The sequence below is a fragment of the Bos taurus genome, chromosome 2 (assembly GCF_002263795.3).
Source record: "Bos taurus isolate L1 Dominette 01449 registration number 42190680 breed Hereford chromosome 2, ARS-UCD2.0, whole genome shotgun sequence".
NCBI lineage: Eukaryota > Metazoa > Chordata > Mammalia > Artiodactyla > Bovidae > Bos > Bos taurus.
The window spans coordinates 7,020,902-7,048,353 of record NC_037329.1 but is presented as its reverse complement, the minus strand read 5'-3'; the positions used below and the strand labels follow the sequence as shown (position 1 = coordinate 7,048,353).

Below are 27,452 nucleotides of genomic sequence, written 5' to 3'. Positions count from 1 at the left end.
TGTCCTCTGCAGGCTGAGGCTGAAGGCAGGACATGCTGCTCTGGAACCTGGCCCCAGTATCAGCAAGGAAGATGGGATTCCATCCAGTATGTGATACGGAGCTACTGGTCTGGTAAATAACTGGTCAGGAAAGAGGCTAAAAAGCAGTTCTCACTTACCAGAGACCAACAACATGATACATTTATGGCATCACCCAGGGCTACGTTGAATCGCCTCTCTTCTGTCACTGTATAGTCTTAATGTATCTTGATTACCTGGACCTTCCATAGGTCCTTTAATGACTTCCTCATTGGTCTAGTTTATTGATAACAACATGGCAAATAGAACTGATAAGCAGAAAAAGGCAAGTACTGTGATGGCAAAGAAAATGGCAAGTAACATACATGAGCTCCTAAAAATGGGCATTAAGTCCTACAAAGTCCCAATTTACCAGTCAATTGCTTAGAACTCCAGCAGTATGCTAAAATATCCTTTTCAAGATAAAGAACAGGTTATTGTGCTTTGCACTTCCTACTGCTTAGAAGCATAGCACCTGGAGGGCTTTATGAATAGTGTTTCAACTCACTTATCATGTGACTCAAAAGAGGGCTTTACAGTAAATCGAGGCTGACATACAAATAGTCCTGCCACTTGGGCCACACAGCCCATCAGACCCATAATTTAAAGGAATTTATGTTAATCTACATAATCAACATTATGTAGAGTCTCTGGGAACACCCAGTGGGAGAGCTGCAGCAAAGAACTCCAAGGTTCTGGATCAAAGTCATGCCATCTACAGTAGAGAACTGTATTCTATTTAGAAATCGGTTCCTAGCATGCTATTGAGTCATGGTGAAAACTAAGCGTAAGACCACAGAATAGCAAGTGACCATTGACAATAGCTTCCCATAATGACCTAGATTCTGTTAGACCTAAAGATGTCATAAGGTTCAACGGGCCTGTGTGTGTGCTAGTCCAATGTTTGCGACCCCATGGACTGTAGCCTGCCAGGCTTCTCTGTCCATAGGGATTCTCCAGGCAAAAATACTGGAGTGGGTTGCCATGCCTTTCTCCAGGGGATCTTCCCAACCCAGGAATCAAACACAGGTCTCCCACATTGCAGGCAGATTCTTTAACATCTGAGCCACCAGGAAAGCCCTCAACTGGCCTAGCAAAGATATGTCTTTCAAGATAAGCTTCATACAGGTATACCTAGGACAGAAAGAAGAAAATTTAGAAGACTCAGTAAGCTTCATGATTAGGTTTATTATGTACCAATAACTCATCCTTTTCTTACACCTATGGGCTCATAGAATAGTTTCTTACAGCCAGCTAACAAAGGAAATTAAAAAAAAAAAAAAACAGAACTGGTTCACAGATTACTAGATATGTTGAGGCAAGATTAGAAATAGACTGTGGCTGTACCAACTCAAGGGTGGAGCCCAACTTAAGCGTGGCCCTGAAAGACAGTAATTAGAAATTCTCTCAATGAGCAAAACTTGGGTCAGTGTATCTGGTCATCCAGTTCATCTGAAGACAACTGGCCAAAGATAAGGACATACATGGACACATGGACAATGAAAAGGTGGTTTGACTGGTTGGTCAGAGGCCAGGAAAGAGCAAGACTGGAAGATCAGAGATAAGAAAAAAAGTCTTAGAAAGAAGTGTTTAGATGAGCCTGTAGCAGTGGGCACAAAGGTTGAGCATTCTTGAAACACACTAAATGCCCTTTATAGAGCATCAACTGCAAAAGACATCCTAAATAACAGGTACACAGGATTACTTATCCAGTGGCTGTCTGCCAGCCTCTGCACTTTGGCACACAAGTACTTCTTCAATGGGCCCAAGAATGAAGTAGTGGTGGTGGAAGAGATGAACCTATACACAGGCTCAGTACCATGGGGTCCCATGTGTACACACACACACACACACACACACACACATCACATGCTCTTTATCCATTCATCTATTGATGAACATAATTAAGGTTGCTTCCATGTCTTGGCTATTAATTAGTGCTGCAATGAACATTGAGATGCAAGTATCTTTTCAAATTATGGTTTTCCGGATATATGCCCAAGAATGGAATGAAGAATCATTGGTAACTCTATTTTTAGTTTTTTAAGGAACCTCCATACAGTTCCCCACAGCGACTAACCAATTTACATTACCACCAACTGTTTAGGAGTGTTCCTTTTTCTTCACACCCTCTCCAGCATTTATTATTTGTAGACTTTTTGATAATGGCCATTCTGACAGTGCGAGGTGATACCTCACTGTAGCTCTGATCTGCATTTCTCTAATAATTAGCAGTGGTGAACACTTTTTCATGTTTCTGTTGGCCATCTGTATGTCTTCTTGGGAGAATATCTGTTTAAATCTTGTGTCCATTTTTTGATAGGGTTTTTTGTTTTCTGATATTGAGCCATATGAGCTGTTTATATAATTTGGAAATTAATCCCTATGGGTCACATTATTTGCAAATATTTTCTCCCATTTCGTAGGCTGGCTTCTTTTGTTTATGGTTTCCTTTTCTGTGCAAAAGCTTTTAAGTTTAATTGAGTCCCATTTGTTTGTTCTTGTTTTTATTTCTATCACTCTTAGAAGTAGATCCAAAAAGACGCAGCTGCAATTTGTGTCAAGGAGTGTTCTGTCAATGTTTTCCTCTAAGAGTTGTATAGTATCCAGTCTTACATTTAGGTGTTCAACTCATTTTATTTTTATGTATCGTGTTAGAAAATGTTCTAATTTCATTTTTTTAATGTAGCTGCCCAGCACCACTTACTGAAGTGACTGTCTTTTCTCCATTGTAAATTCTTGTGCCTCATTTATCATAGATTGATTGGCCATAAGTGCATGGGTTTATTTCTGGGCTCTCTCTCCTGTTCCATTGATCTATATGTCTGCTTTTTGTTGCCAGTACCACATTTTTTGAGTACTATAGCTTTGTAGTATAGTCTGAAGTCAGAAGGCCTGATTCCTCCAGTTTTGTTTTTCTTTCTCAAGATTGCTTTGGCTATTGAGGGTCTTTTGTGTCTCCAAACAAATTTTAAAACACTTTGTTCCAGTTCTGTGAAAAATCCCATTGGTAATATGATAGTGATTGCACTGAATATGTAGGTTGCTTTGGGTAGTATAGTCATTTTGGCAATACTGATTCTTCCTATCAAAGAATATGGTATATTTTTCTATCTGTTTGCAACATCTTTAATTTTTTTTATAAGTGTCATATAGTTTCTGGAGCACAGGTCTTTTGCTTCCTTAGGTAGGCTTACTCCTAGGTATTGTATTTGTTTTGATATGATTGTAAATGGGATTGTTGCCTTAATTTCTCTTTCTGCTATTTCATTGTTAGTACATAGAAATGCAACAAACTTCTATATATCAATGTTGTTAAAGAATTGATATTTTAAAATGAATTATTTCATGGTTCTACTTCAAGCTTATGTATGTCCAGTTTTTTAAACTATTTATATTATTCAAATTTTCATACTTTATATATAAAACATTGAAAATGAATAAAAGCCTTTTTCTTGTTGTTCTGTCGCTATGCAGTGTCCAACTCTTTGTGACTCTATGGACTATACCATGCCAGGCTCCTCTGTCCTCTACTATCTCCTGCAGTTTGCTCAAATTCCATTGAGTATGAATAAAAGTCTATCTTTCACTGTTTGCTAATACATATGAAAAACTTCTGCAATTATATCTAAGAAACTATAAATGACAGTATTTATGCAAGTAAACTAGCAGGAGAATTTTCCTTTTAATTTTAAGTCCTTATGAAAAGTCTGAGGGTTTACAAAGACCATGAATTACTCACAAAATCATCAATAAGCACATACAGATTTCTCCAAAAAAATACACTCATTATAAAGTGGAATTTTTCCCTTTTTTCTTCTGATGAAGCATTTTTGCATAAGCTTGTATATTTTAAAATTACATTTCAAAAGATAAGGTTTGTTGACTTGTTTAGCCATTACTTCATCTTTGGTTTGTAGATTTTTATAATATGCATACAAATAAGTTTTATTTTTGAATGCTTTTCATGAAATTACATCTCTCACATTTGATGTTAGGACTGTTACAGAGGGTGAATTTTGCAAGCCAGTCAGTTAATATCAAAGGCAATGACTTCATATTTTGGGAAAGTTGACATATGTTTTAAAAGTTTTTCACATACTACATTTGGCATAACTTCAGAAGGCCCTATATTGTTCTGGATCATTTCGTGGCAAAATTAATTTCTGTATTACTTCACTTTTTCCTCCAAAGGATGCCATTTTTTTTTCTATTCCAGTTAAGTAGACATTAATATCTCAGCAGGGAGAATATGACTTTTTAAATAATAGTTTTTTTGGTCCCAAACATTACATTATTGGTTACAGTTACTATTTACTAACCAGAAAATGTTCTTTACAGTTCAGTTCAACAAACATGTATTGATCATTTTATATACCACAAACTGGATAAAGCTCAAGACTAACAAAGAAAGCTATGTTCTCTGCTGTTTGAAATATTCATCAACTAAAAGAGATATCTAAAGAGAATTTCAATACGATCACTGAAGACTAAGGACCCACAACAGACAAAAACTTCTCTCATTTCTACTTTTCAAAATAAATATATACTCTTTAGTTTAAATTTATCAGTTTAAATTTAATTCTAATTCAATTATACATTCCTACTTGGTAAAAATCCCTTTAGACCTTTCTTTGTGCTAGACTTTCCAAATAGTTATGAATAATCTGACTCAAAATAATATTCCTTGTGAATGACAGCAGTGAGAAAGGCCTGGGAAGAAATATGGCAGGGACATAAGAGTTTCAGCTTCATGTGAAACAAAATTTGATATGAGAAGCTTAAATTCTAAGAGAACAAGAAAGGACATAGCTGATACAGAAAAAAAAAAGAGAGAAAAGGAAAGAAGTGAGGTAAAGAATATGAAAACTAAATCAGTTCTGTAACTCCTGTACACTGCACACGGAAGTATCTCCAACTCAGGAAATGCCTTTTATCTCCCACTTGACTAAGGTCATGGCATGGCTTACAGATCCCATTTTGAACTTTTTTTTAAGCAATGGGACAATATGTCATTGATTTTTGCTGTGAAAACACACAAGTGAAAAGAACTTATCCTTGAAATTGATTTCTTTTTTTTTTCAAGAAAATGTCCCATGAAGAAATAGAAAGTAACCTGCACAAACCGTGTCTAAGAAAAAAGCCATAAAAGAAGTATCAGGTCAAAAGACAATTACAAATTAGAAGAGAATACTGTAAAGAAAACATAATATGAAAAGTGAAATGACAATTGCATACTGCATGAGTGATAAGGTATGGGTTGGGCACAAAATTCACTAAATACTGAATTATTAAATTATCATTTTCATATATTTTTTCTTACCTAGGGAAATCTCAAAGTTTACATAGCTTTATTGAGGAAGAAAGATTCAGATTCCTATGGTTGTTGAAGCCCAATTTTACTGTTTTTTAGTTTTAAAATCACTTAGGAAGAAATTGATCATGACCTCAAAATAATCTTTAATAAATTTTACATATCATGTTTAAATAAATGACTGCTAGAGAATCAATTTAATGGAATAACTCAAGAGCTATATTTATAGAAAACATAACTGTTAAAAGATGCATTGCTTCAAAATAATTATAAAAGATCCACTTTTTCCTTAGTATTATATGATATATTATTCTCCATTGAAAGTGTGCATTCAGGTCAAGGGACATGTGAACTAAGGAAGACATGAATGAATAGGTTAATATAAATGCATAAATCTTCAGGGCATAATAGTTTATAAACTGTTCTTTCACACTATAGATCTCTTTAAAAATAGTTTCTAAACAAATGAAAATGAAAGCACCTTAAAGTTAATAGGAAATTTGACTGCCTCGTAGATTGAATTGTCCCATATGCACAGAACATAATGTAAGCAAAATATTATATGCCAGAACATGAGTGTATCCAAATATAGAGTATACATGTGTATTCACATATATGAAGTACATGGAGAAAATTCATACCTAAAACTAACAAAAATGGGAAACAGGCATTCAAAAGGTCTGTATTCCAAAATGGCCCTACAAAAGTAAATTGATGTGTAAAATGTAAAGACCTACTTTGTGCTTTGCTGTGCTAAGTCACTTCAGTCATGTCCAGCTCTTTGCAAGCCTATGGACTATAGCCGACCAGGCTCCTCTGTCCACGGGATTCTCCAGGCAAGAATACTGGAGTGGGTTGCCATACCCTCCTCCAGGGGATCTTCTCCACCCTGGGACTGAATCCACGTCTCCTGTGGCTCCTGCATTGCAAGAAGATTCATTACCACTGAGACACTAGGGTAGCCGAAAATGAAGATAAAAGAGTTACTGAATAAACTATTTTTTTATTTCTACACAAATTTCCTTTATCAAATAGCATTACTTCATAACTATATTTTGCTGGATAGCTTGAAGGTCCTATTTTATTAATCAATACTGTGCATAGATTATAAATAACTATTGATTTCATGTTTGTTTAACACAAAATGGAGGTAATGGCTTCTTCTGTCAACTAATATGATGTCTATGTTTTGTTTGTTGCATATGTTATACATTATTTATCAATGTTTAAATTCTTATATACAGACTATTACTTTCCCAAATTACATTTTGCCCAGTACAGTACTATTTCTTATATAGGAGGTCTAGAAGGGATCTCTACCTAACTGGTCCAAGTTCTTGCCTCAAGGTAAGTTCAAATGGTGAATAAAGAACACAACTTAATAAAACTGTCATATTTGAAACTAATTACATAGACATCTGGAATTCAGAAGACAGTAAATAAAAAGGAAAAACTAGTTTATACTTCATGACCCTTTCTACTAGCATGTTAATAAAGGTCTAAGATTAGCAGAGGTCAGAATAATGGAAAAAAATTTCCAAGTCTTCCTGATGAGCTTTCAACTAAACCCAAACTTCAAATTGGCTCTCATTTTTCTCATCCTACAAAAGGAGAGTAAAATCTCTCTGCGCTTTTCTAATTTTCTGGCATACACTGAGACTTTTCCACAATGCGGGTAAGCAAAGTCTACCTTTATGGCATCAATAAAATATTATGCTTTATTTTATTCTTTGACTTTCCCTTTAGTAAATACTTGAATTTTTTATGCTTATGTTATTATTATTCAGTCACTCAGTTGTGTCCAACTCTTTGTGACCCCATGGAATACAGCATACCAGGCTTCCCCATCCTTCACCATCTCCCAGAACTTGTTCAAACACATCCATTGAGTCGGTAATGCCATCCAACCATCCCATCCTCTGCCGTCCCCCTCTCCTCCTGCCTTCAATCATTCCTAGCATCAGGGTCTTTTCTAATGACTCAGTTCTTCCCATTATGTGGCCAAAGTATGGAAATTTCAGCTTCAGCATCAATCCTTCCAATGAATATTCAGGACTGATTTCCTTTAGGATGGACTGGTTGGATCTCCTTGCACTCCAAGGGACTCTCAAGAGTCTTCTTAAACACCACAGTTCAAAACCATCCATTCTTCGGCACTCAGCTTTCCTTATAGTCCAACTCTCACATCCATACATGACTACTGGAAAAACCATAGCTTTAACTAGATGGACCTTTGTTGGCAAAGTAATGTTTCTGATTTTTAATATTCTGTCTAGGTTGGTCCTAACTTTTCTTTCAAGGAGTAGTTCAGTTCAGTTCAGTTGCTCAGTCATGTCCAACTTTTTGCTACCGCATGGACTGTAGCACGCCAGGCCTCCCTGTCCATCACCAGCTCCTAGAGTTTATTCAAACTCATGTCCATTGAGTCAGTGATGCAATCTAACCACCTCATCCTTTGTGGTCCCCTTCTCCTCCCACCTTCAATCTTTCCCACCATCAGGGTCTTTTCTAATGAATCAGTTCTTCGCATCAGGTGGCCAAAGTATTGGAGTTTCAGCTTCAACATCAGTCCTTCCAATGAATATTTAGAACTGATTTCCTTTAGGATGGACTGGTTGGATCTCCTTGCAGTCCAAGGGACTCTCAAGAGTCTTCTCCAATACCACAGTTCAAAAGCATCAATTCTTCCATGCTCAGCTTTCTTTATAGTCCAACTCTCACATCCATACATGACTATTGGAAAACCATAGCTTTGACTAGATGGACCTTTGTTGGTAAAGTAATGTCTCTGCTTTGTAATATGCTGTCTAGGTTGGTCATAACTTTACTGACAAGGAGTAAGTGTCTTTTAATTTCATGGCTGCAGTCACCATCTGGAGTGATTTTGGAGCCCAGAAAAATAAAGTCTGACACTGTTTCCACTGTTTCCCCATCTATTTCCCATGAAGTGATGGGACCGGATGCCATGATCTTAGTTTTATGAATGTTGAATTTTAAGCCAACTTTTCCACTCTCTTTCACTTTCATCAAGAGGCTCTTTAATTCTCCTTCACTTTCTGCCATAAGGGTGATGTCATCTGCATACTTGAGGTTATTGATATTTCTCCCAGCAATCTTGATTCCAGCTTGTGCTTCATCCAGCCAAGAATTTCTCATGATGTACTCTGCATATAAGTTAAATAAGCAGGGTGACAATATACAGCCTTGACGTACTCCTTTTCCTATTTGGAACCAGTCTGTTGTTCCATGTCCAGTTCTAACTGTTGCTTCCTGACCTGCATACAGGTTTCTTAAGAGGCAGGTCAGGTGGTCTAGAACTGCCATCTCTTTAAGAATTTTCCACAGTTTGTGGTGATTCAAAGGCTTTGGTATAGTCAATAAAGCAGAAATAGATGTTTTTCTAGAACTCTCTTGCTTTTTCAATGATCCAGCAGATGTTGGCAATTTGATCTCTGGTTCCTCTGCCTTTTCTAAAACCAGCTTGAACATCTGGAAGTTCACAGTTCATGTATTGTTGAAGCCTGGTTTGGAGAATTTTGAGCATTACTTTACTAGCATGTGAGATGAGTGCAATTGTGCGGTAGTTTGAACATTCTTACAGTCCATGGAATTCTCTAGGCCAGAATACTGGAGTGGGTAGACTTTCCCATCTCCAGGGGATCTTCCCAACCCAGGATCAAACGCAGGTCTCCCATATTTCAGGCGGATTCTTTACCAGCTGAGCCACAAGGGAAGCCTATGGGTACATACATCTTTTTGAGTCAGAGTTTTTATTTTCTTTAGATGAATACCTGGAGGTAAAGTTGCTGGATCGTATGGCAGTTCTACTTTAACTCTCTAGAGGAAACACCACACTGTTTGACACAGAGATTGCACCAGTTTACAGCCTCACTAACAGTGCATGAGTGTTCACTTTTCTCTCTATCTTTCCCAAAACATATTTGTTGACTTTATGATAATAGCAATTCACAAAGAGATGAGATCTCATTGCGGTTTTGATTTGCATTTCCCTGATGATCAATGATATAGAGGATATTTTTATGTGTCTGTTGGCCACCTATATTATCTTGTTTGGTTTTCTTCTAAGAGCTTTATGGTTTCAGGTCTTGCATTTAATTCTTTAATCCAGTTTGAGTTTATCTTCGTATGTGGTGTAGAAAGTACCTCAGATAGATTCTTTTACATGTACCTGTGCAGTTTTCCCAGTACCATTTATTTAAAAGGCTGTCTTTTCCCTACTATACATTCTTGCCTTCTTTCATTAACCATACTAGTGTGGCCTTATTTCTTGGCTCTCTATTTGTTCCACTGATTTATTGGTCAGTTTTGGTTTCAGTGCCATACCGCTTTCATTACCATAGTTCAATGTATGGTTTGAAATCAGGAAGTGTAACACCTCTAGCTTTGTTCTTTTTTCTCAAGATTGCTTTAGCTATTTGTGTTCTTCATACACTCTATGGGGGTCACAAAGAATCAGAGAAGACTTACTGACTAAACAACAACAGGTATTTCCATACAGATTTTAAAATTATTTGTTCTAGTTCTGTGAAAAATGCCATTTTATTTTGATAGGATTTACATTGAATCTATAGATTGTGTATAGGTAGTAGGGTCATTTTAGCAATATTAATTCTCCCCATTTATGAGTACAGTATAAGTTGTTTTTCCATGTGTTTTTTATACTCTTCAGTTTCTTTCATCAGTGTCTCATAGTTTTCTGAATTTTTTACCTCATAGGTTATATTTATTCCTGATTTATTCAGAAATAAGAACAAGAATAGTATCTTATTCTTCTGATGCAATTATAAATGGAATTGTTCCCTTAATTTCTCTTTCTGTTAGTTTGTTGTTAGTGTATAGATTTGCAACATATTTCTGTATATTAATTTTGTACCCTGTAACTTTACCCTGCCTCCTGAGCAACCTGTATGTAGGTCAAGAAGGAACAGTTAGAACCAGATGTGGAACAAGAGACTGGTTCAAAAATGGGAAAGGAGTATGATAAGGCTGGATATTTTCACCTTGCTTATTTAACTTATATGCAGAGAACATTATATGAACTGCTGGGCTGGATGAATCACAAGCTGGAATCAAGATTGCTGGGAGAAATATCAACAACTTCAAATACGCAGGTGAAACCACTCTAATGGCAGAAAGTGAAAAGGAACTAAAGAACCTCTTGATAAGGGTGAAAGAGGAGAGTGAAAAAGCTGGATTGAAACTCAGCATTCAAAAAACTAAGGTTTTTGGCACTCAGTCTCATTACTTCATGGCAAAGAGAAGGGGAAAAGTTGGAAGCAATGACAGATTTTATTTTCTTGGACTCCAAAATCACTTCAAACGATGACTGCAGCCATGAAATTAAAAGACGCTTGCTCCTTAGAAGGAAAGTTATAACAAACTTAAATAGCATATTGAAAAACATAGACATCATCTTGCTGACAAAGGTCTGAAAAGTCAAAGCTATGATTTTTCCAGTAGTCATGAACAGATGGGAGAGCTGGACCATAAAGAAGGCTGAATGCCAAAGAATTGATGCTTTTGATTGTGGTGCTGTAGAAGACTCTTGAGAGTCCCTTGGACTGCAAGGAGATCAAACAAGTCAATTCTAAAGGAAATCAACCCTGAATATTCATTGGAAGGACTGATGCTGAACCTGAAGCCCCAGTACTTTGGCCACCTGATGCGAAGAGTCGACTCACTGGAAAAGACCCTGATGCTGGGAAAGACTGAAGGCAGGAGAAGTGGGCAGCAGAGGATGAAATGGCTAGATAGCATCACCAACTCAACAGACATGAATTTAAGCAAACTCTGGGAGACAGTGAAGGACAGAGGAGTCTGACATGACCTAGTGACTGAACCACAACAACTTTACCAACTTCATTGGTGCATTTTATTAGTTTGTTGTTAGCATTACTAGGATATTCTATATATAGTGTCATGTCATCAGCAAACAATGACAGTTTTACTTCTTCCTTTCCAATTTAGATTCCTCTTAATTTTTTTCTTCTTTTCTGATGGCTGTGGTTAGGACTTCAAATAATATGTTGATTAAAAGTGCTTAGAGTGAGCATCCTTTTCTTATTCCTGATCTTAGAGGAAAGGCTTTCAGCTTTTCATCATTGAGTATGATGTCAGCTATAGATTTGTCATATATGGCCTGATTAAATTGAGGTATGTTCTCTCTATACCAACTACATTGAGAGTTTTTGTCATAAATAAATGATAATTTTGTCAAAAGCTTTTTATTCTTCTATTGAAATAATTATGATTTTTATCTCCAAGTTGTTAATGGGGTGTATCACATTGATTTGTAGATCTTGAACCATATTGCATCCCTGGAATAAATCCCATTGGATTATGGTGTATGATCTTTTAACATATAATATTATTGAATTTACTAATATTTTGTTGAAGACTTTTGTATCTATGTTCATTAGGGATATTGGTCTGTAATTTTTTGTGTGGTGTCCTTGTCTAGTTTTGGTATCATGGTGATGCTGGCCTTATATAATGAGATTAGAAGCATTCTTTCTTCTTCAATTTTTTGGAATAGTTTTAGAAGAATAGGTATTAACTTTTATTTAAAGGTTTTGTATGACCCACCTATGAAACCATCCAGTCCTGGAATCATGCTTGTTTGGAGTTTTTTTATTGATTGCTTACACAATTTCACTACTGGTAATCAGTCTGTTCATATTTTCTACTTTTTTTTTTTTTCTTTTTTTTTTTTAAATTTTATTTTATTTTTAAACTTTACATAATTGTATTAGTTTTGCCAAATATCCAAATGAATCCGCCACAGGTATACATGTGTTCCCCATCCTGAACCCTCCTCCCTCCTCCCTCCCCATACCATCCCTCTGGGTCGTCCCAGTGCACTAGCCCCAAGCATCCAGTATCGTGCATCGAACCTGGACTGGCAACTCGTTTCTTACATGATATTTTACATGTTTCAATGTCATTCTCCCAAATCTTTTTCGTGATTCAATTTTGAGAGATTGTACATCTCTAGGAATTTATCCATTTCTTCTAAGTTATCCAATTATTTGGCATATACTTGTTCATAGTACTCTCTTATGATCCTTTGTATTTCTCTGGCATTCATTATAACTTCTTTTTCATTTCTGAATTAATTTGGGGGGAACTTTCGCTACTTGCTTACTGAGTCTGGCTAAAGGCTTATCAATTTTATCTTTTCAAAGAATCAGCTTTTAGTTACATTGATCTTTTCTATTATTCTTTAGCATCTAATTCATTCATCTCTACTCTCAACTTTAGTATTTCCTTCTTTCTACTAACTTTCAGGTTTGTTTGTTGTTTTATAGTCCCTTTAGGTATAGGGTTAGATTGTTTACTTGAGATTTTTCTTACATCTCCAGATATTTGAAAGTCATCCCTAGTAACTGAAAGTCCTTCAATGCCCTTACTCCTTTCCTTTACAGTTCCTACCTTGACAAGTAGGTCTTGACAATACCCAGGGCAAAATTAGCTCCTCTAAACCCTTCTCTGAACTTGAGTTGTCAATTATTCTCCTCTGTTCTTAGAGCACTTTGTACACAGTTATGTTGCACTCACTGCTTCATGACACTATTACTAACCTGCCATAAACTACATAGATGATCCTCAAAGACAGGAAACACTGATATTTTCCTGTTTGTGACCCATTTCTTGAATAGTACCTATACAAAGTAGAGACTCCAAAAAATATATTCTGAATGAATAAATGCACATTTGAACAAATCATTGACTGTCTAAAATGAATTCAGGATACAATCAAGAGTCTTTTTTAGGTTCACACTATTCTCATTGCTCCATCACCCAATTCTTGTGTTTTTTTTTTTTTTAACAAGGCTCACTCAAAAGTGACAATCCTGCAGCTTCTGTATTTCTCTGTCATAATCACTCCACCCTCTCCTCATCCCTGCTGCTGCTGCTGCTAAGTCGCTTCAGTCGTGTCCGACTCTGTGCGACCCCATAGACGGCAGCCCACCAGGCTCCCCCGTCCCTGGGGTTCTCCAGGCAAGAACACTGGAGTGGGTTGCCATTTCCTTCTCCATCTCCTCATCCCTAGAAGTGGCAAATACCTTAGGGAGAATTTTTTTTTATTATTTCAAAGACTCATACATCATTACAGAATAAACACAACAGTTACATGATTTTTTTCCTTTTGTGAATCATTTATTCAATAATTTTTATTGCGTAAATGAGCTAGATTATTCTGAGGCTTGAAATATGTCTATAAATCACAACTGACTCACTGTTTAAGGATACAAGAGGTGCCCACCAACTAATCAAATCCCTTTTGAGAGTTATCTGAGTTAAATCTGGAGAGAAATGATTTACATTTTAAAATGTTATCATTTTTGCTATTTTTCTCTCTTTTTCCTGAAGAATATACTTCCTGATCATTGTGAAAAGGGAAATCTTCCCCTCCTTGACTTCTACATGACCAGTTTCAGAAGTAATTTCTTTTTTAATGTACATCTATTTATATCCTACTGTTTACATAAAATATTTGAAGCAGTTTATAACAAAACACATAAAATAAAATTAGAAAAGAGCTGCCATGGAATAGATAAATATGATATTAATAAGAACAATGTAGATGCTGTCATTTCAATTAAATTCTAATTTTGGGTTGCCTGAAAGCTAAGGTACAAATGAAAGATAAAATGAGTAATCTATTTTCATTATTTACAAAGGAAAAGAAACTAATGTGATAGATACTAAGCATAAGCAACGGTTTTTCTGGCCCTGAACTCTCAAAGTTCTCATTTGAAATTTGATATATGCAATATATATATATGAAATTTCATATGCTCAAAATCCTCCAAGCCAGGCTTCAGCAATACGTGAACCATGAAATTCCAGATGTTCAAGCTGGTTTTAGAAAAGGCAGAGAAACCAGAGATCAAATTGCCAACATCCACTGGATCATCAAAAAAGCAAGAGAGTTCCAGAAAAAAACATCTATTTCTGCTTTATTGATCATGCCAAAGCCTTTGACTGTTGATCACAATAAACTGTGGAAAATTCTGAAGGAGACCACCTGATCTGCCTCTTGAGAAACCTATATGCAGGTCAGGAAGCAACAGTTAGAACTGGACATGGAACAAGAGACTGGTTCCAAATAGGAAAAGGAGTATGTCAAGGCTGTATATTGTCACCCTGCTTATTTGACTTATATGGCAGAGTACATTATGAGAAATGCTGGGCTGGAAGAAGCACAAGCTGGAGTCAAGATTGCTGGGAGAAATATCAATAACCTCAGATATGCAGATGACACCACCCTTATGGCAGAAAGTGAAGAGGAACTAAAGAGCCTCAGGATGGGGAACACATGTATACCTGTGGTGGATTCATTTTGATATTTGGCAAAACTAATACAATTATGTAAGGTTTAAAAATAAAATAAAATTAATTAAAAAAAAAAATAAAGAGCCTCTTGATAAAAGTGAAACAGGAGAGTGAAAAGTTGGCTTAAAACTCAATATTAAGAAAATTAAGATCATGGCATCTTGTCCCATCACTTCATGGCAAATAGATGGGGAAACAGTGGCTGACTTTATTTTTTGGGCTCCAAAATCCAAAATCACATCAGATGGTGATTGCAGCCATGAAATTAAAAGATGCTTACTCCTTGGAAGGAAAGTTATGACCAACCTAGATAGCATATTCAAAAGCAGAGACATTACTTTGCCAACAAAGGTCTGTCTAGTCAAAGCCGTGGTTTTTCCAGTAGTCGTGTATGGATGTGAGAGTTGGACTATAAAGAAAGCTGAGCAAAGAAGAATTGATGCTTTTGAACTGCGGTGTTGGAGAAGACTCTTGAGAGTCCCTTGGACTGCAAGGAAATCCAACCAGTTCATCCTTAAGGAGATCAGTCCTGGGTGTTCATTGGAAGGACTGATGCTGAAGCTGAAACCCCAATACTTTGGCCACCTCATGTGAAGAGTTGACTCATTGGAAAAAACTCTGATGCTGGGAGGGATTGGGGGCAGGAGGAGAAGGGGACGACAGAGGATGAGATGGCTGGATGGCATCACTGACTCAATAGACATGAGTTTGAGTGAACTCCGGGAGCTGGTGATGGACAGGGAGGCCTGGCGTGCTGCGGTTCATGGGGTTGCAAAAAGCCGGACACGACTGAGTGACTGAACTGAACTGAATATGCAATATGAAATATTGATTGCTATATTTAAAATGGATAAGCAACAAAAATCTATTGTATAGCAAATGGAACTATGCTCAATGTTATGTGCCAGCCAGGATGGGTGCGGGGGTTGGGGGAGAACTGATACATGTATATGTATGTGAGTCCCTTTACTGTTCACTTGAAACTATCGCACCATTGTTAATCTTCTATACCCCAATACAAAATGATTTTGATGTTAAAAAATTTAATTTAAAAAGAAAATGAACTTTACCATCAGCAATTATGTATATAATATTTGCTAGAAAAAATATATCACTGTTATTTTATTATATTTTCAGTTCAGTTCAGTCACTCAGTAGTGTCTGACTCTTTGCGACCCCATGAACCACAGCACGCCAGGCCTCCCTGTCCATCACCAACTCCCGGAGTCCACACAAACCCATGTCCATTGAGTCAGTGATGCCATCCAACCATCTCATCCTCTGTCGTCCCCTTCTCCTCCTGCCCTCAATCTTTCCCAGCATCAGGGTCTTTTCATTTAATCAGCTCTCTCCAGTAGCATATTATATTTTACAGATATATTATTAAAACAAAACTCAGTGAAGATGATTGTACAACAGGCTAAGCTATTATGATACAAAATATAATCTTCCTGTGACTCAATTTCTCCAAAGACATTTGTCAGAGTATCTAGGAAAGTGGTTCTTAATTCCATTGGAGCTTTGAATACTTTTATGACTCTGCTGAATACTACACTATTCTCAGCACAGAAATGCACATGCACACCCACCTGCCTTTGTATACAATTTCAAGGAGCTCATTGACTCCTTGAAACCCACCCATAGATTCCCAAGGACAAGTATAAAGATGGATTAGACAGCCTTAAAAATAATTTCTCTATATATTCCAGAAATGAATTTTGATTAAAGATGAGAAGTAAATGATTCAGGGCTGCAGCTTCACTAAAATTCCTAAAATATTTAATCTGAATGACTCTGAAAACCCTCAGGGCAAGATTCCTTCATCTGATGATAGTAACTTTCCTTATAATAACTGTGTATTTCTCTGCTGAGGCAACATCACTTTTTGTTTCTGCAGGTATTTTTTATAGCTGGATGAAAGGGGATCTTTAGCCTCTGGTAACTGAACTGATTGTAAAGTTGACTTTTATTATTAAAGGCTAAACGGGACGACAGAGAATGAGATGGTTGGATGGCATCATCATCTCGATGGACATGAGTTTGAGTAAGCTCCGGGAGTTGGTGATGGACAGGGAAGCCTGGTGTGCTGCAGTCCATTGGGTCACAAAGAGTCAGACACAACTGAGCAACTGAACTGAACTGAACTGAACAGAGAGGCAGGGTACAGAGGTACCTAAGGCAAAACCAGTATGTCTTCAAAGAGATATTTGAGATTTACTGCAGCTGAAGAAATGGTAGCTGATACTGAATGCTTTTTATGTCCTTGATACTTTACAGACATTATTTCATTTAATTAATAAAACAAATCAGGCAGTATCATATACGCTAGTAAAGTAATACTCAAAATTCTCCAAGCCAGGCTTCAGCAATACGTGAACTGTGAACTTCAGATGTTCAAGCTGGTTTTAGAAAAGGCAGAGGAACCAGCGATCAAATTGCCACATTCAATGGATCGTTGAAAAAGCAAGAGAGTTCCAGAAAAACATCTATTTCTGCTTTATTGACTATGCTAGGCTTTAACTGTGTGGATCACAATAAACTGTGGAATATTCTGAAAGAGATGGGAATACCAGACCACCTGACCTGCCTCTTGAGAAACCTATATGCAGGTCAGTTCAGTTGCTCAGTCATGTCCAACTCTTTGTGACCCCATGGACTGCAGCATGCCAGGCCTCCCTGTCCATCATCAGCTTCTGGAGTTTACCCAAACTCATGTCCATCGAGTCGGTGATGCCATCCAGCCATCTCATCCTCTGTTACCCACTTCTCCTCCTGCCCCCAATTCCTCCCAGCATCAGGGTCTTTTCCAATGAGTCAACTATTTGCATGAGGTGGCCAAAGTATTGGAGTTTCAAAATATTGACAAAATCAATATTCAATCTAAGGTTGTTAATTCTGAGCTTACTTACTCCTTACTCTGCTTTGCACACTAAGACTGGAAGGAGTTGGGAAACCCTACATTCTAACTCTTCCCAGAAAAGTAAATAAGATCAAGTTTTTGGTTAATATTACATCTCTGGCATTATGCTAGAAGTCTTCCCTTAATGGAATCTCTCATCTACTTCCTCAGTAGTTATGTAGTTTTTTATTTAACCTGATTTGTTCAATATGCACTAGTTCTTCTTGGATTTTAGAATATGGGAATCCTCTTAAAAGGAACCATAACAAATGGTGAAAGAAATAGTCTCAGTATTTACAAGTAGTGATTATCATTATTGCAAGGAATTTGGACTGTGGGTTTTCAGAATTGCTCACATGAAATATTCTAGGAATGTCAATGATAAATGGAATAAGATATGGGATCTAGGGGAGGTAAAAGAGCTGTTCCAGAACCTACTGGGGTAAAAAAAGAGCATTGAGTCTCCCTTGTTTGGAATATAGACTGTGCTTAAGTTAAAAATTGTCACACAAAACTTTTCTTCCTTACCTTTACATGAGCTAAAAAATAAAAACACTAAACTATTTCAAGCTACAATTTTTAAAAATAAATTCAGTAAAAATAACATTAAAAACTATGAAGATTTAAGGCAAATCATTCAGTGTTATAACCAGTGGGGTGAGAATAATCCTGGCAACAGAGTTTTGCAAAGTACCTTGATCATATAGTGCATTAAAATCTAGGCATATGTTTAGTAGTTCTTTCATATGCTTCCTGGTTCAGAGAATCAAGAAAACTGTTAGAAAGTTATGGTTACCAAAGGGGAAAGAGGTAGAGAAGCGATAAATTAGGAGTTTAGGATTAGCAGATATAAACTACTAGATATAAAATAGATAAACAACAAAGCCCTACTGTATAGCACAGAGAACTATATTCAATATCCTGTAATAAACAATGGAAATGTAATAAATGTAATAAACAATGGAAAAGGATATAAAAAAGAATATACACACACATATATATATGCATATATATATATATCTGAATCACTTTGCTGTAACCAGAAACTCATACAAGATTGTTAAACAACTATACTTCAATTAAAAAAAAAAAAAAAGATTGTTGTTAGAATGCCAAAAAAAAAAAGATTTAAAGCAAATCAGAACTGAAACCTAACAGTATGAAATAATCAGCACACCAGGTAAAAATCATGCAGAAAATAAGAGAAATTTGCCCCCATTTTGGCTTTACTTTTTAAATGAAAATTATAATGGTATGTTCCATATTAAAAAGCAGAGACATTACATTGCCAGCAAAGGCCCATCTAGTCAAAGCTCTGGTTTTTCCAGTAGTCATGCATGGATGTGAGAGTTAGACTATAAAGAAAGCTGAACACAAAGAATTGATGCTTTTGACCTGTGGTGTCACAGAAGACTCTTGAGAGTCCCTTGGACTGCAAGGAGATCCAACCAGTCCATCCTAAAGGAGATCAGTCCTGGGTGTTCATTGGAAGGACTGATGCTGAAGCTGAAACTCCAATACTTTGGCCACCTGATGCGAAGAGCTGACTCATTTGAAAAGACCCTGATGCTGGGAAAGATTGAGGGCAGGAGGAGAAGGGGACGACAGAGGATGAGATGGTTGGATGGCATCACCGACTCAATGGACATGGGTCCATGTCCGGGAGTTGGTGATGGACAGGGAAGCCTGGCGTGCTGCGATTCATGAGGTAGCAAAGAGTTGGACACAACTGAGTGAGTGAAATGAACTGAACTGATATTCCATTGTAAAAGCTAATTTCTAAAATAATAAAACCACAAGTAAATAATTAATATAGATCTTGCTATATTTATATATATATGTATATTTATGACATATGATGACTTTTCCATATTAAATATGGGAATTCATTTCTGAATGAATCCAGCCTTCCAGGCAGAAAATAAGAGTTACCTCTTGCATATTTTTGGACTGCTTAAATGTTTATAAATAGTATTATCAATTCTGTGAATAATAATAATTCTATAACATTTTACTTAAAATTATAAAAACATTATAAAAGAAGATGGAACAGTAATGTTAAAATAATAAATAGTTGAGGTATCTCACACATTCTTCTATATATAGAAAACATTGTACAGTAATTTCAGAAGAGAAGATTGAAAGAGAAAATTTGAAATAAATTTGCATTCTTTCCAACACTTGAATAAATTTTAAAATGACATATCTTTACTACCTCAAAGAGTCTTTAAATAAATTTCAAAGTTGAGATTAAAACTAGAAAAGTATTATGATTTTCATTTTTAGTAAAACTGAAAAATATGTTCTTATTATATGTGTTACTGGATAATTAAATTAGAATATAATAAAAATTATTTACTTTCAGATTGACTTTCAGAAACTATTTGATGAAATTTACTGACATGAAAATGATATTATGCAATAATTTTCTGCTAATGTTCAATATTTTTTTCACATTGATTATACATAATCTGAATAAATAACCATTCAACAATTAATTAACATTCTGAGTAATTTAAACTTTTCCTTTCGATAATTCAGGTGACAATTATTTACATGACTAATGATTTCAGCTAGCAATAAATAGAAGGCAGTATAAAACTAAGTGTCTTTGGGGAGGGAGGAGGGAGGAGGGTTCGGGATGGGGAACACATGTATACCTGTGGCGGATTCATTTTGATATTTGGCAAAACTAATACAATTATGTAAAGTTTAAAAATAAAATAAAATTAGAAAAAAAAAACAAAACTAAGTGTCTTTGTGCTGAAGTCAAAGAATTTCCTTTTAACAGTCATAAATAAGTGAAATGATAACCAATGTTTACCTAAGTAGTTAAAGATCAAGATATTAAAATCTTGTCTTCATCATATAGTTAGTTACATTTATGAATTTTTTCTAATTTCCACTTATAGGTGGCTATATATAACATCAAGAAAAATTCTGATTCATGTATAATTATCTTCTATCCAGCCATCTAATCAAATTCATTTAATTTGTAGATTTTTATTATAATAGGATGAGTATGTCATGGTTTTCTGTATTAGTTTTCTAAAACTGCCATAACAAAATATGTGGCTTAAACTCCAGAAATTAGTTTTCTCACAGTTTCAGAGCCTAGAGTCCAAGACCAAGGTATCAGAAGGGTTGGTTTCTCCTAAGACCTTTCTTCTTGGCTTGGAAAAGACAGCCAAGCTTTCTTGCTGTGTCTTAGCATAGTCATCTGTGCTATGTCCTAAAATACTCTTCCTATAAAGATGCCTATCATATTCGATACTCTTATGATCTTATCATACTCTTATGATCTTATTTTGACCTTATTTAGCTCTTTAAAGACTCTATCTCCAAAGAGGTCACATTTGGGGTTAGGACTTCAACATATACATTTAGAGGGGGCATAATTCAGTCATCAGAAATTTCTAAGGATATTAAGATATATAGATAAAAAAGAAAGAGACAAAAAATTTACGTTTTTGCTTCCAATATTTCAGTTGTTATTTCTTTCTTTTCCTATTGCATTTTAGAGAACCTCCAAAATAATGTTTAACACTACTAAAATACTGGTCATCTCTGCTCTTTTCCTAGTTTTGACAGAAATATCTGTTTCATCATTTAGAATAACATTTGCTATTTATTTAAAAAATTCAGAAATCAGTTAAGACAGGACTCCAAATGGGCAAGTCCCCCCTTTCAGTGTGTTTTGTATTAAGTACAGGGTTTAACGATTTCTCCACCCTTTTTTTATATTTACAGGAAAATTTATAGATTGTGTATAAAAGGAACATAACCGGGGACTACAACTCAAGAATTCTCTGGTTTTGCACATTCAGTTCAGTTCAGTCGCTCAGTCGTGTCCGACTCTTTGCGACTCCATGAATGGCAGCACGCCAGGCCTCCCTGTCCATCACCAACTCCCGGAGTTTACTCAAACTCATGTCCATCGAGTCGGTGATACCATCCAGCCATCCCATCCAGTGTCGTCCCCTTCTCCTCCTGCCCTCAATCCCTCCCAGCATCAGAGTCTTTTCCAATGAGTCAACTCTTTGCATGAGGTGGCCAAAGTACTGGAGTTTCAGCTTTAGCATCATTCCTTCCAAAGAAATCCCAGGGCTGATCTCCTTCAGAATGGACTGGTTGGATCTCCTTGCAGTCCAAGGGACTCTCAAGAGTCTTCTCCAACACCACAGTTCAAAAGCATCAATTCTTCGGCACTCAGCTTTCTTCACAGTCCAACTCTCACATCCATACATGATTACTGGAAAAACCATAGCCTTGACTAGATGGACCTTTGTTGGCAAAGTAATGTCTCTGCTTTTGAATATGCTATCTAGGTTGGTGATAACTTTCCTTCCAAGGAGCAAGTGTCTTTTAATTTCATGGCTGCAGTCACCATCTGCAGTGATTTTGGAGCCCCCCCCAAAATAAGGTCTAACTCTGCTTCCACTGTTTCCCCATCTACTTCCCATGAAGTGATGGGACCAGGAGATCCTTAAGTTTTATCAGTTTTCAACAGCCTTTATTTTCAGAACAGTCTCTGGGTTTGAGAAACAAAATCTTCTGTAGTTTTGTGTATTTATCCACTTTCTCACATTCTCTTTCCTACAGATCTCATGGTAGGTCCTGTCAACCCAACACTGTCTAACAGTATGCTACTATTTTTCAAACTAAAAAAAATAGCTTTGAACCTAGTAGGGAAGTAAGCAAGCTTTCTTCCTCTGGTTTCTTTTGAAGTGTTCTGGGATGTCAGAAAGATTTATTGAATCAAGTAGGATGGAGACAGCAACAGAGAGGAGGGAAATACTTGACTTGGGAGCTGGGGATCTGCTATCACAAATCCTGTAATTACCCTCCCGTGCCTGGTGGCATGATGCTGGAAAGAAAGGTCCTGATTGCCCTGGTTTCCCCAAGATGCCGGGAGAACATGAACAATGAGAATGCCGTTTAAAATACAAGCCTTGAATCCTACTGATGATTCAAAAATTCAGGCTTATTTGTGTTTTCTTGGGAGTGGGATTCTGTGTCATGATAGAAATATGTCTTCTTCTTCCTTTTAATTGTTTCTTTAGGCCTGTGAAGTTTCTTCACTATGTTAATAGCTGTCCTGTGTCCCCCTCCCAGCAAATAATTTTTGTCACTGGGGCTGAGGAAATAAACATTTTCTGTCACAAACGGCAGCACCAGTTTGGATCGATATGTTCTCCAGGACATCAACATGTGGCCCAAACTGTCACTATCGCATCCAATTATCAGTCACCTGAAAAACACTTCATATTTATGAATTGCTAATGAGAAGGGACACTGCATAAATTACTATTCACTAGTATATGTGCCTCAAAAGTTATAATAAACAGACTATTAAACACATCTTGAAAGATGTAGAAGTCCCTCTATATTCTTATATTGTTCACGATAGAGTTGTAAGAAAGAAAACAAAAAATCAAACTCATTATTCTCATTCTGGAACCTACTAGGTAGAACCTGCTAATGCCAGGTCAGACGGGATGCTTGGCGTGCTGACCAGACAGTGGAGTCGTCCCTGAAGTAAGACTTTTTTGGCTTCCCTCTTGGCTCAGATGGTAAAGAATCCAACTGCAATGCAGGAGACCCAGGTTCGATCCCTGGGTTGAGAAGATCCCCTGGAGAAGGGCATGGCAACCCACTCCAGTATTCTTGCCTGAAGAATCCCATGGACGGACACAGCTGGCGGGCTACAGTCCATGGGGTCGCAAAGAGTCAGACAAGACTGAGCAACTAGCACTTTCTCTTCACACTTACTCAGTTCAATTCAGTTCAGTCGCTCAGTCATGTCCAACTCTTTGTGACATCACAGACAGCAGCACACCAGGGTTCCCTATCCATCACCAACTACCGGACCTCGCTCAAATCCATGTCCACTGAGTTGGTGATGCCATCCAACCATCTCATCCTCTGTTGTCCCCTTCTCCTCCTGCTTTCAATCACTACCAGCATCAGGGTCTTTTCAAATGAGTCAGCTCTTCGCATCAGGTGGCCAAAGTATTGGAGTTTCAGCTTCAGAATCAGTCCTTCCAATGAACACTCAGGACTGATCTCCTTTAGGATGGACTGGTTGGATCTCCTTGCAGTCCAAGGGACTCTCAAGAGTCTTCTCCAATACCACAGGTCAAAAGCATCAATTCTTCCAAACTCGGTTTTGCTTACAGTTCAACTCTCACATCCATACATGACTACTGGAAAAACCATTGCTTTCACTAGATAGACCTTTGTTGGCAAAGTAATGTCTCTGCTTTTTAATATGCTTCCTAGGTTGGTCATAACTTTTCTTCCAAGGAGCAAGTGTCTTTTCATTTCATGGCTGCAGTCACCACCTGCAGTGATTTTGGAGCCCAAGAAAATAGTCTGTCACTGTTTCCATTGTTTCCTCATCTGTTTGCCATGAAGTGATGGGACTGGATGCCATGATCATAGTATTTTGAATGTTGAGTTTTAAGCCAACTTTTTCACTCTCCTCTTTCACTTTCATCAAGAGGCTTTTTAGTTCCTCTTCACTTTCTGCCACAAAGGTGGTATCATCTGCATATCTGAGGTTATTGACATTTTTCCCAGCAATCATCCAGCCCAGCATTCCTCATGATGTACTCTGCATATAAGTTAAATAAGCAGGGTGACAATATACAACCGTAACATACTCTTTTTCCAATTTGGGACCAGTCTGTTGTTCCATGTCCAGTTCTAACTGTTGTTTCTTGACCTGCATACAGATTTCTCAGGAGGTGGGACAGGTGGTCTGATAATCCCATCTCTTTCAGAATTTTCCAGTTTGTTGTGATCCACACAGTCAAAGGCTTTGGCATAGTCAATAAAGCAGAAGTAGATGTTTTTCTGGTATTCTCTTGCTTTTTCTATGATCCAACAGATTTTGGCAATTTGATCTCTGGTTCCTCTGCCTTTTCTAAATCCAGCTTAAATATCTGGAAGTTCTCAGTTCACGTACTGTTGAAGCCTCACTTGGAGAATTTTGAGCATTGCTTTGCTAGCATTTGAGATGAGTGCAATTGTACGATGGTTTGAACATTCTTTGGCATTGCCTTTCTTTGGTACTGAAATGAAAACTGACTTTGTCCAGTCCTGTGGCCACTCTGAGTTTACTAAATTTGCTGGCATAGTGAGTGCAGCCCTTTAACAGCATCATCTTTTAGGATTTGAAATATCTCAGCTAGAATTCCATCACCTCCACTAGGTTTGTTCGTAGTGATGCTTCACACTTGCTATTTATTTCTAATAAGCCTTTACTAATTTAAGCATAGCCTGCTATTTTTATTATACGTAGATGTTTCATGAATATCCTCTCTCTGTCATTCAAGGTTTTCCAGTATCTACTATATAATTATATAGCTTTCTCTTTTAATTGGTAAATACAAAAATTTCTGGTATTAAAGTAGGCTTGCATTCCTGGAGTGAGTCTTTCTCAGTCATGAGATGTTACTCTGGAAGTACTGTAGTATTCTGTTTGCTAATATGTTATTTAGAATTTTTGTATACAGTAAAATTGAAAATTTACATAAACTTTGATTCAGCAATGTCACTTCTAGGCCTCTAGCTCACAGAAAGAAATCACCAACAGGTTAAGACTTTTATGCTTAAAGATGTTAATTAGCAAATGTTAAGTAGCACAGTTTGCAATGAGTAAAAGTTTTTAAAAGTTATCCTATAAAGAAGTCCATTTAAAAAATTTAATCTACTGACTAGATAGATGATGTTTTCAGCATAACACCAGTAATTTTAAAGCAAGGTTGGATTGTAACTGATACAGAAATAAAGGGATTTTTTTGTTTATTTGTTTCATTTTGCTGTGCTGGGTCTTCATTGCTCCTAGGGCTACTGTCTGGTCGCAGTGTGTGGCCTTTCCGTCTTGCCGGCTTCTCTTGCTGCGGAGCACAGCTCTAGGATGCTCGAGATGCAGCAGCTGCAGCGCGTGAGTTCAGTAGCTGTGGCTCCTGGGCTCCAGAGCACAAGCTCAGTAGTTGTGGCACCCAGGCTGAGGTACTCCGAAGCAGGTGGGGTCTTCCCGGGTCAGGGATCGAACCTGTGTCTTCTGCATTGGCAGGTGAATTTGTCACCACTGGGCTGCCAGGGAAGCCAGAAAAGGGTTTATTTAAATGTTTACAGATTAAAATCCCAGTGGCCCAATTTTATAGAACTTGATAAGCTGATTCTAAAATTCACATGAAAATTGAAATTACACAGAATACCCATAAAAATTGAAAAGCAAAGTTTGGGAACTTAATCTGATTTAAAGACTTACAGTAATCAAAACAGTGAAGTACTGGTGGAAGGATAAATTCATGGCCAGTGAAATAGAATACAGAGCCACATTCATGGTATATTGATTTTTGACACAGATCTCAATAAAGGTAGCAAAAAAGAAAATAAAGCCTTTTCTACTAATAGTGCTGAAATAATTGAATACATATATGAAAAAAATGAACCTCTTTCCTTATATAAGGCTGTACACAAAAGTAATTTACCATGCACATAGTTCTGAACATAAAAGTTAAATCTAAAGATTTCCAAAAGAATGTATGGGGAAAATAATGAATGAAAAAATGAAAAAACAAACTGATATATTCAGAAAATGTAATATTACTCAGAAACTTAAAAATTAATCAAGTAGCATGGAAGAACTTAACATTAGACTGAGGAAAGAAAGCCAGACACAAAAGAGCATAAATTTTATCAGCCCATTTGTGTGACATTTAGAACAGACTAAACTAACGTATAGCCACAGATAGTAGAATAGTTCCTGGTGGGGGCCAGAACTGGAGATGGTGGTTAATTTTAAACAGACCTAAAGAAACTTTCTTGTGTGAAGAAAGTGTTTTCTCTTTTAATTGCAGGGACCAAAATACTTGAAAGTATACATTTAACTTATTTTTTGCACATTATTTTATTTATATCCCCACTGTCTAATATGTACATTTATGAACTTCCCAAAAGCAGTATTCTTTTTGCAAACTTGGAAATTTTAAATACTCTAAGTTACTCCTGAAGATTCAAATTGGCAGATTCCTCACCAAGGACATCCTTAGGTCATGTTTGTGCTCCCAGAAAGTAAGTAATCAACAGGCAGCAGTCTATGCTCCAGGCGTCATTCTTTCACCTGTAAAGCCGGCCATGCTTACTTGATCTCTGTAAGCAAGATCTAAACCCTAAGCGGCACTCCGTTTCTGCCGTTGGCTGGCTTTCACGCCATGACAAGGTATGCCTTGTCTATACACGCCTATACACGCAGTTACACAGTGAGGCCTTCCCCTTTCACGCACATGAAAACCCTACTTCTATTAAAAACTCCCTAACATACAATCCACGGCCAATCAACTCTAAAGCTCTCATGCCCGTCGCCTCATCTGCCGGTGCGCGAACGCAGGCCTGGGGCCGCCGCTGGGCCTCCTGAGGGCTCACCGACAGCGCGGTGGAGGCCGGGCCAGACCACTGCCCTCAACTCGTTCAGGGCCCACATGCTTTAAATGGCTGTATTTATTATATGTAAATTATTTCTCAGTATGGTTGATTTAATAAAAGGCAAGAAATATATTGTTTTTTAAAAGCCGTATAGGCAAACTATTGAGAAAATGCAAAACAAAAAAGATAAGAATTCAGTAATCAAGTTGCTGAAGCATCCAAGCTCAAAGTGGGTGAAATAAGCCCTTTGTGGGACATATGGAATCTATGATTACATCGTCCAACAGAACTGTCTGTGATGATGTAAATGTCCTCTATCTGGACTATCTGACATAATAACCATAAGCTACTTATGACTATTGGCACTTAACTGTTATTAGTACA

General features: G+C 37.0%; 1 long non-coding RNA gene across 4 annotated transcripts in view; it reads right to left on the bottom strand.

Annotated features, from left to right (window-relative positions):
* Window positions 1–27,452, bottom strand: part of LOC101905730 (uncharacterized) — a 90,708-nt gene that overhangs the window by 18,353 nt on the left and 44,903 nt on the right. For all 4 annotated transcript variants that reach the window (XR_003030589.2, XR_009491486.1, XR_009491485.1 and 1 more), the window contains one exon: window positions 6,109–6,290. This is a non-coding gene — a long non-coding RNA (uncharacterized lncRNA). The remainder of the gene's footprint in view (window positions 1–6,108; window positions 6,291–27,452) is intronic.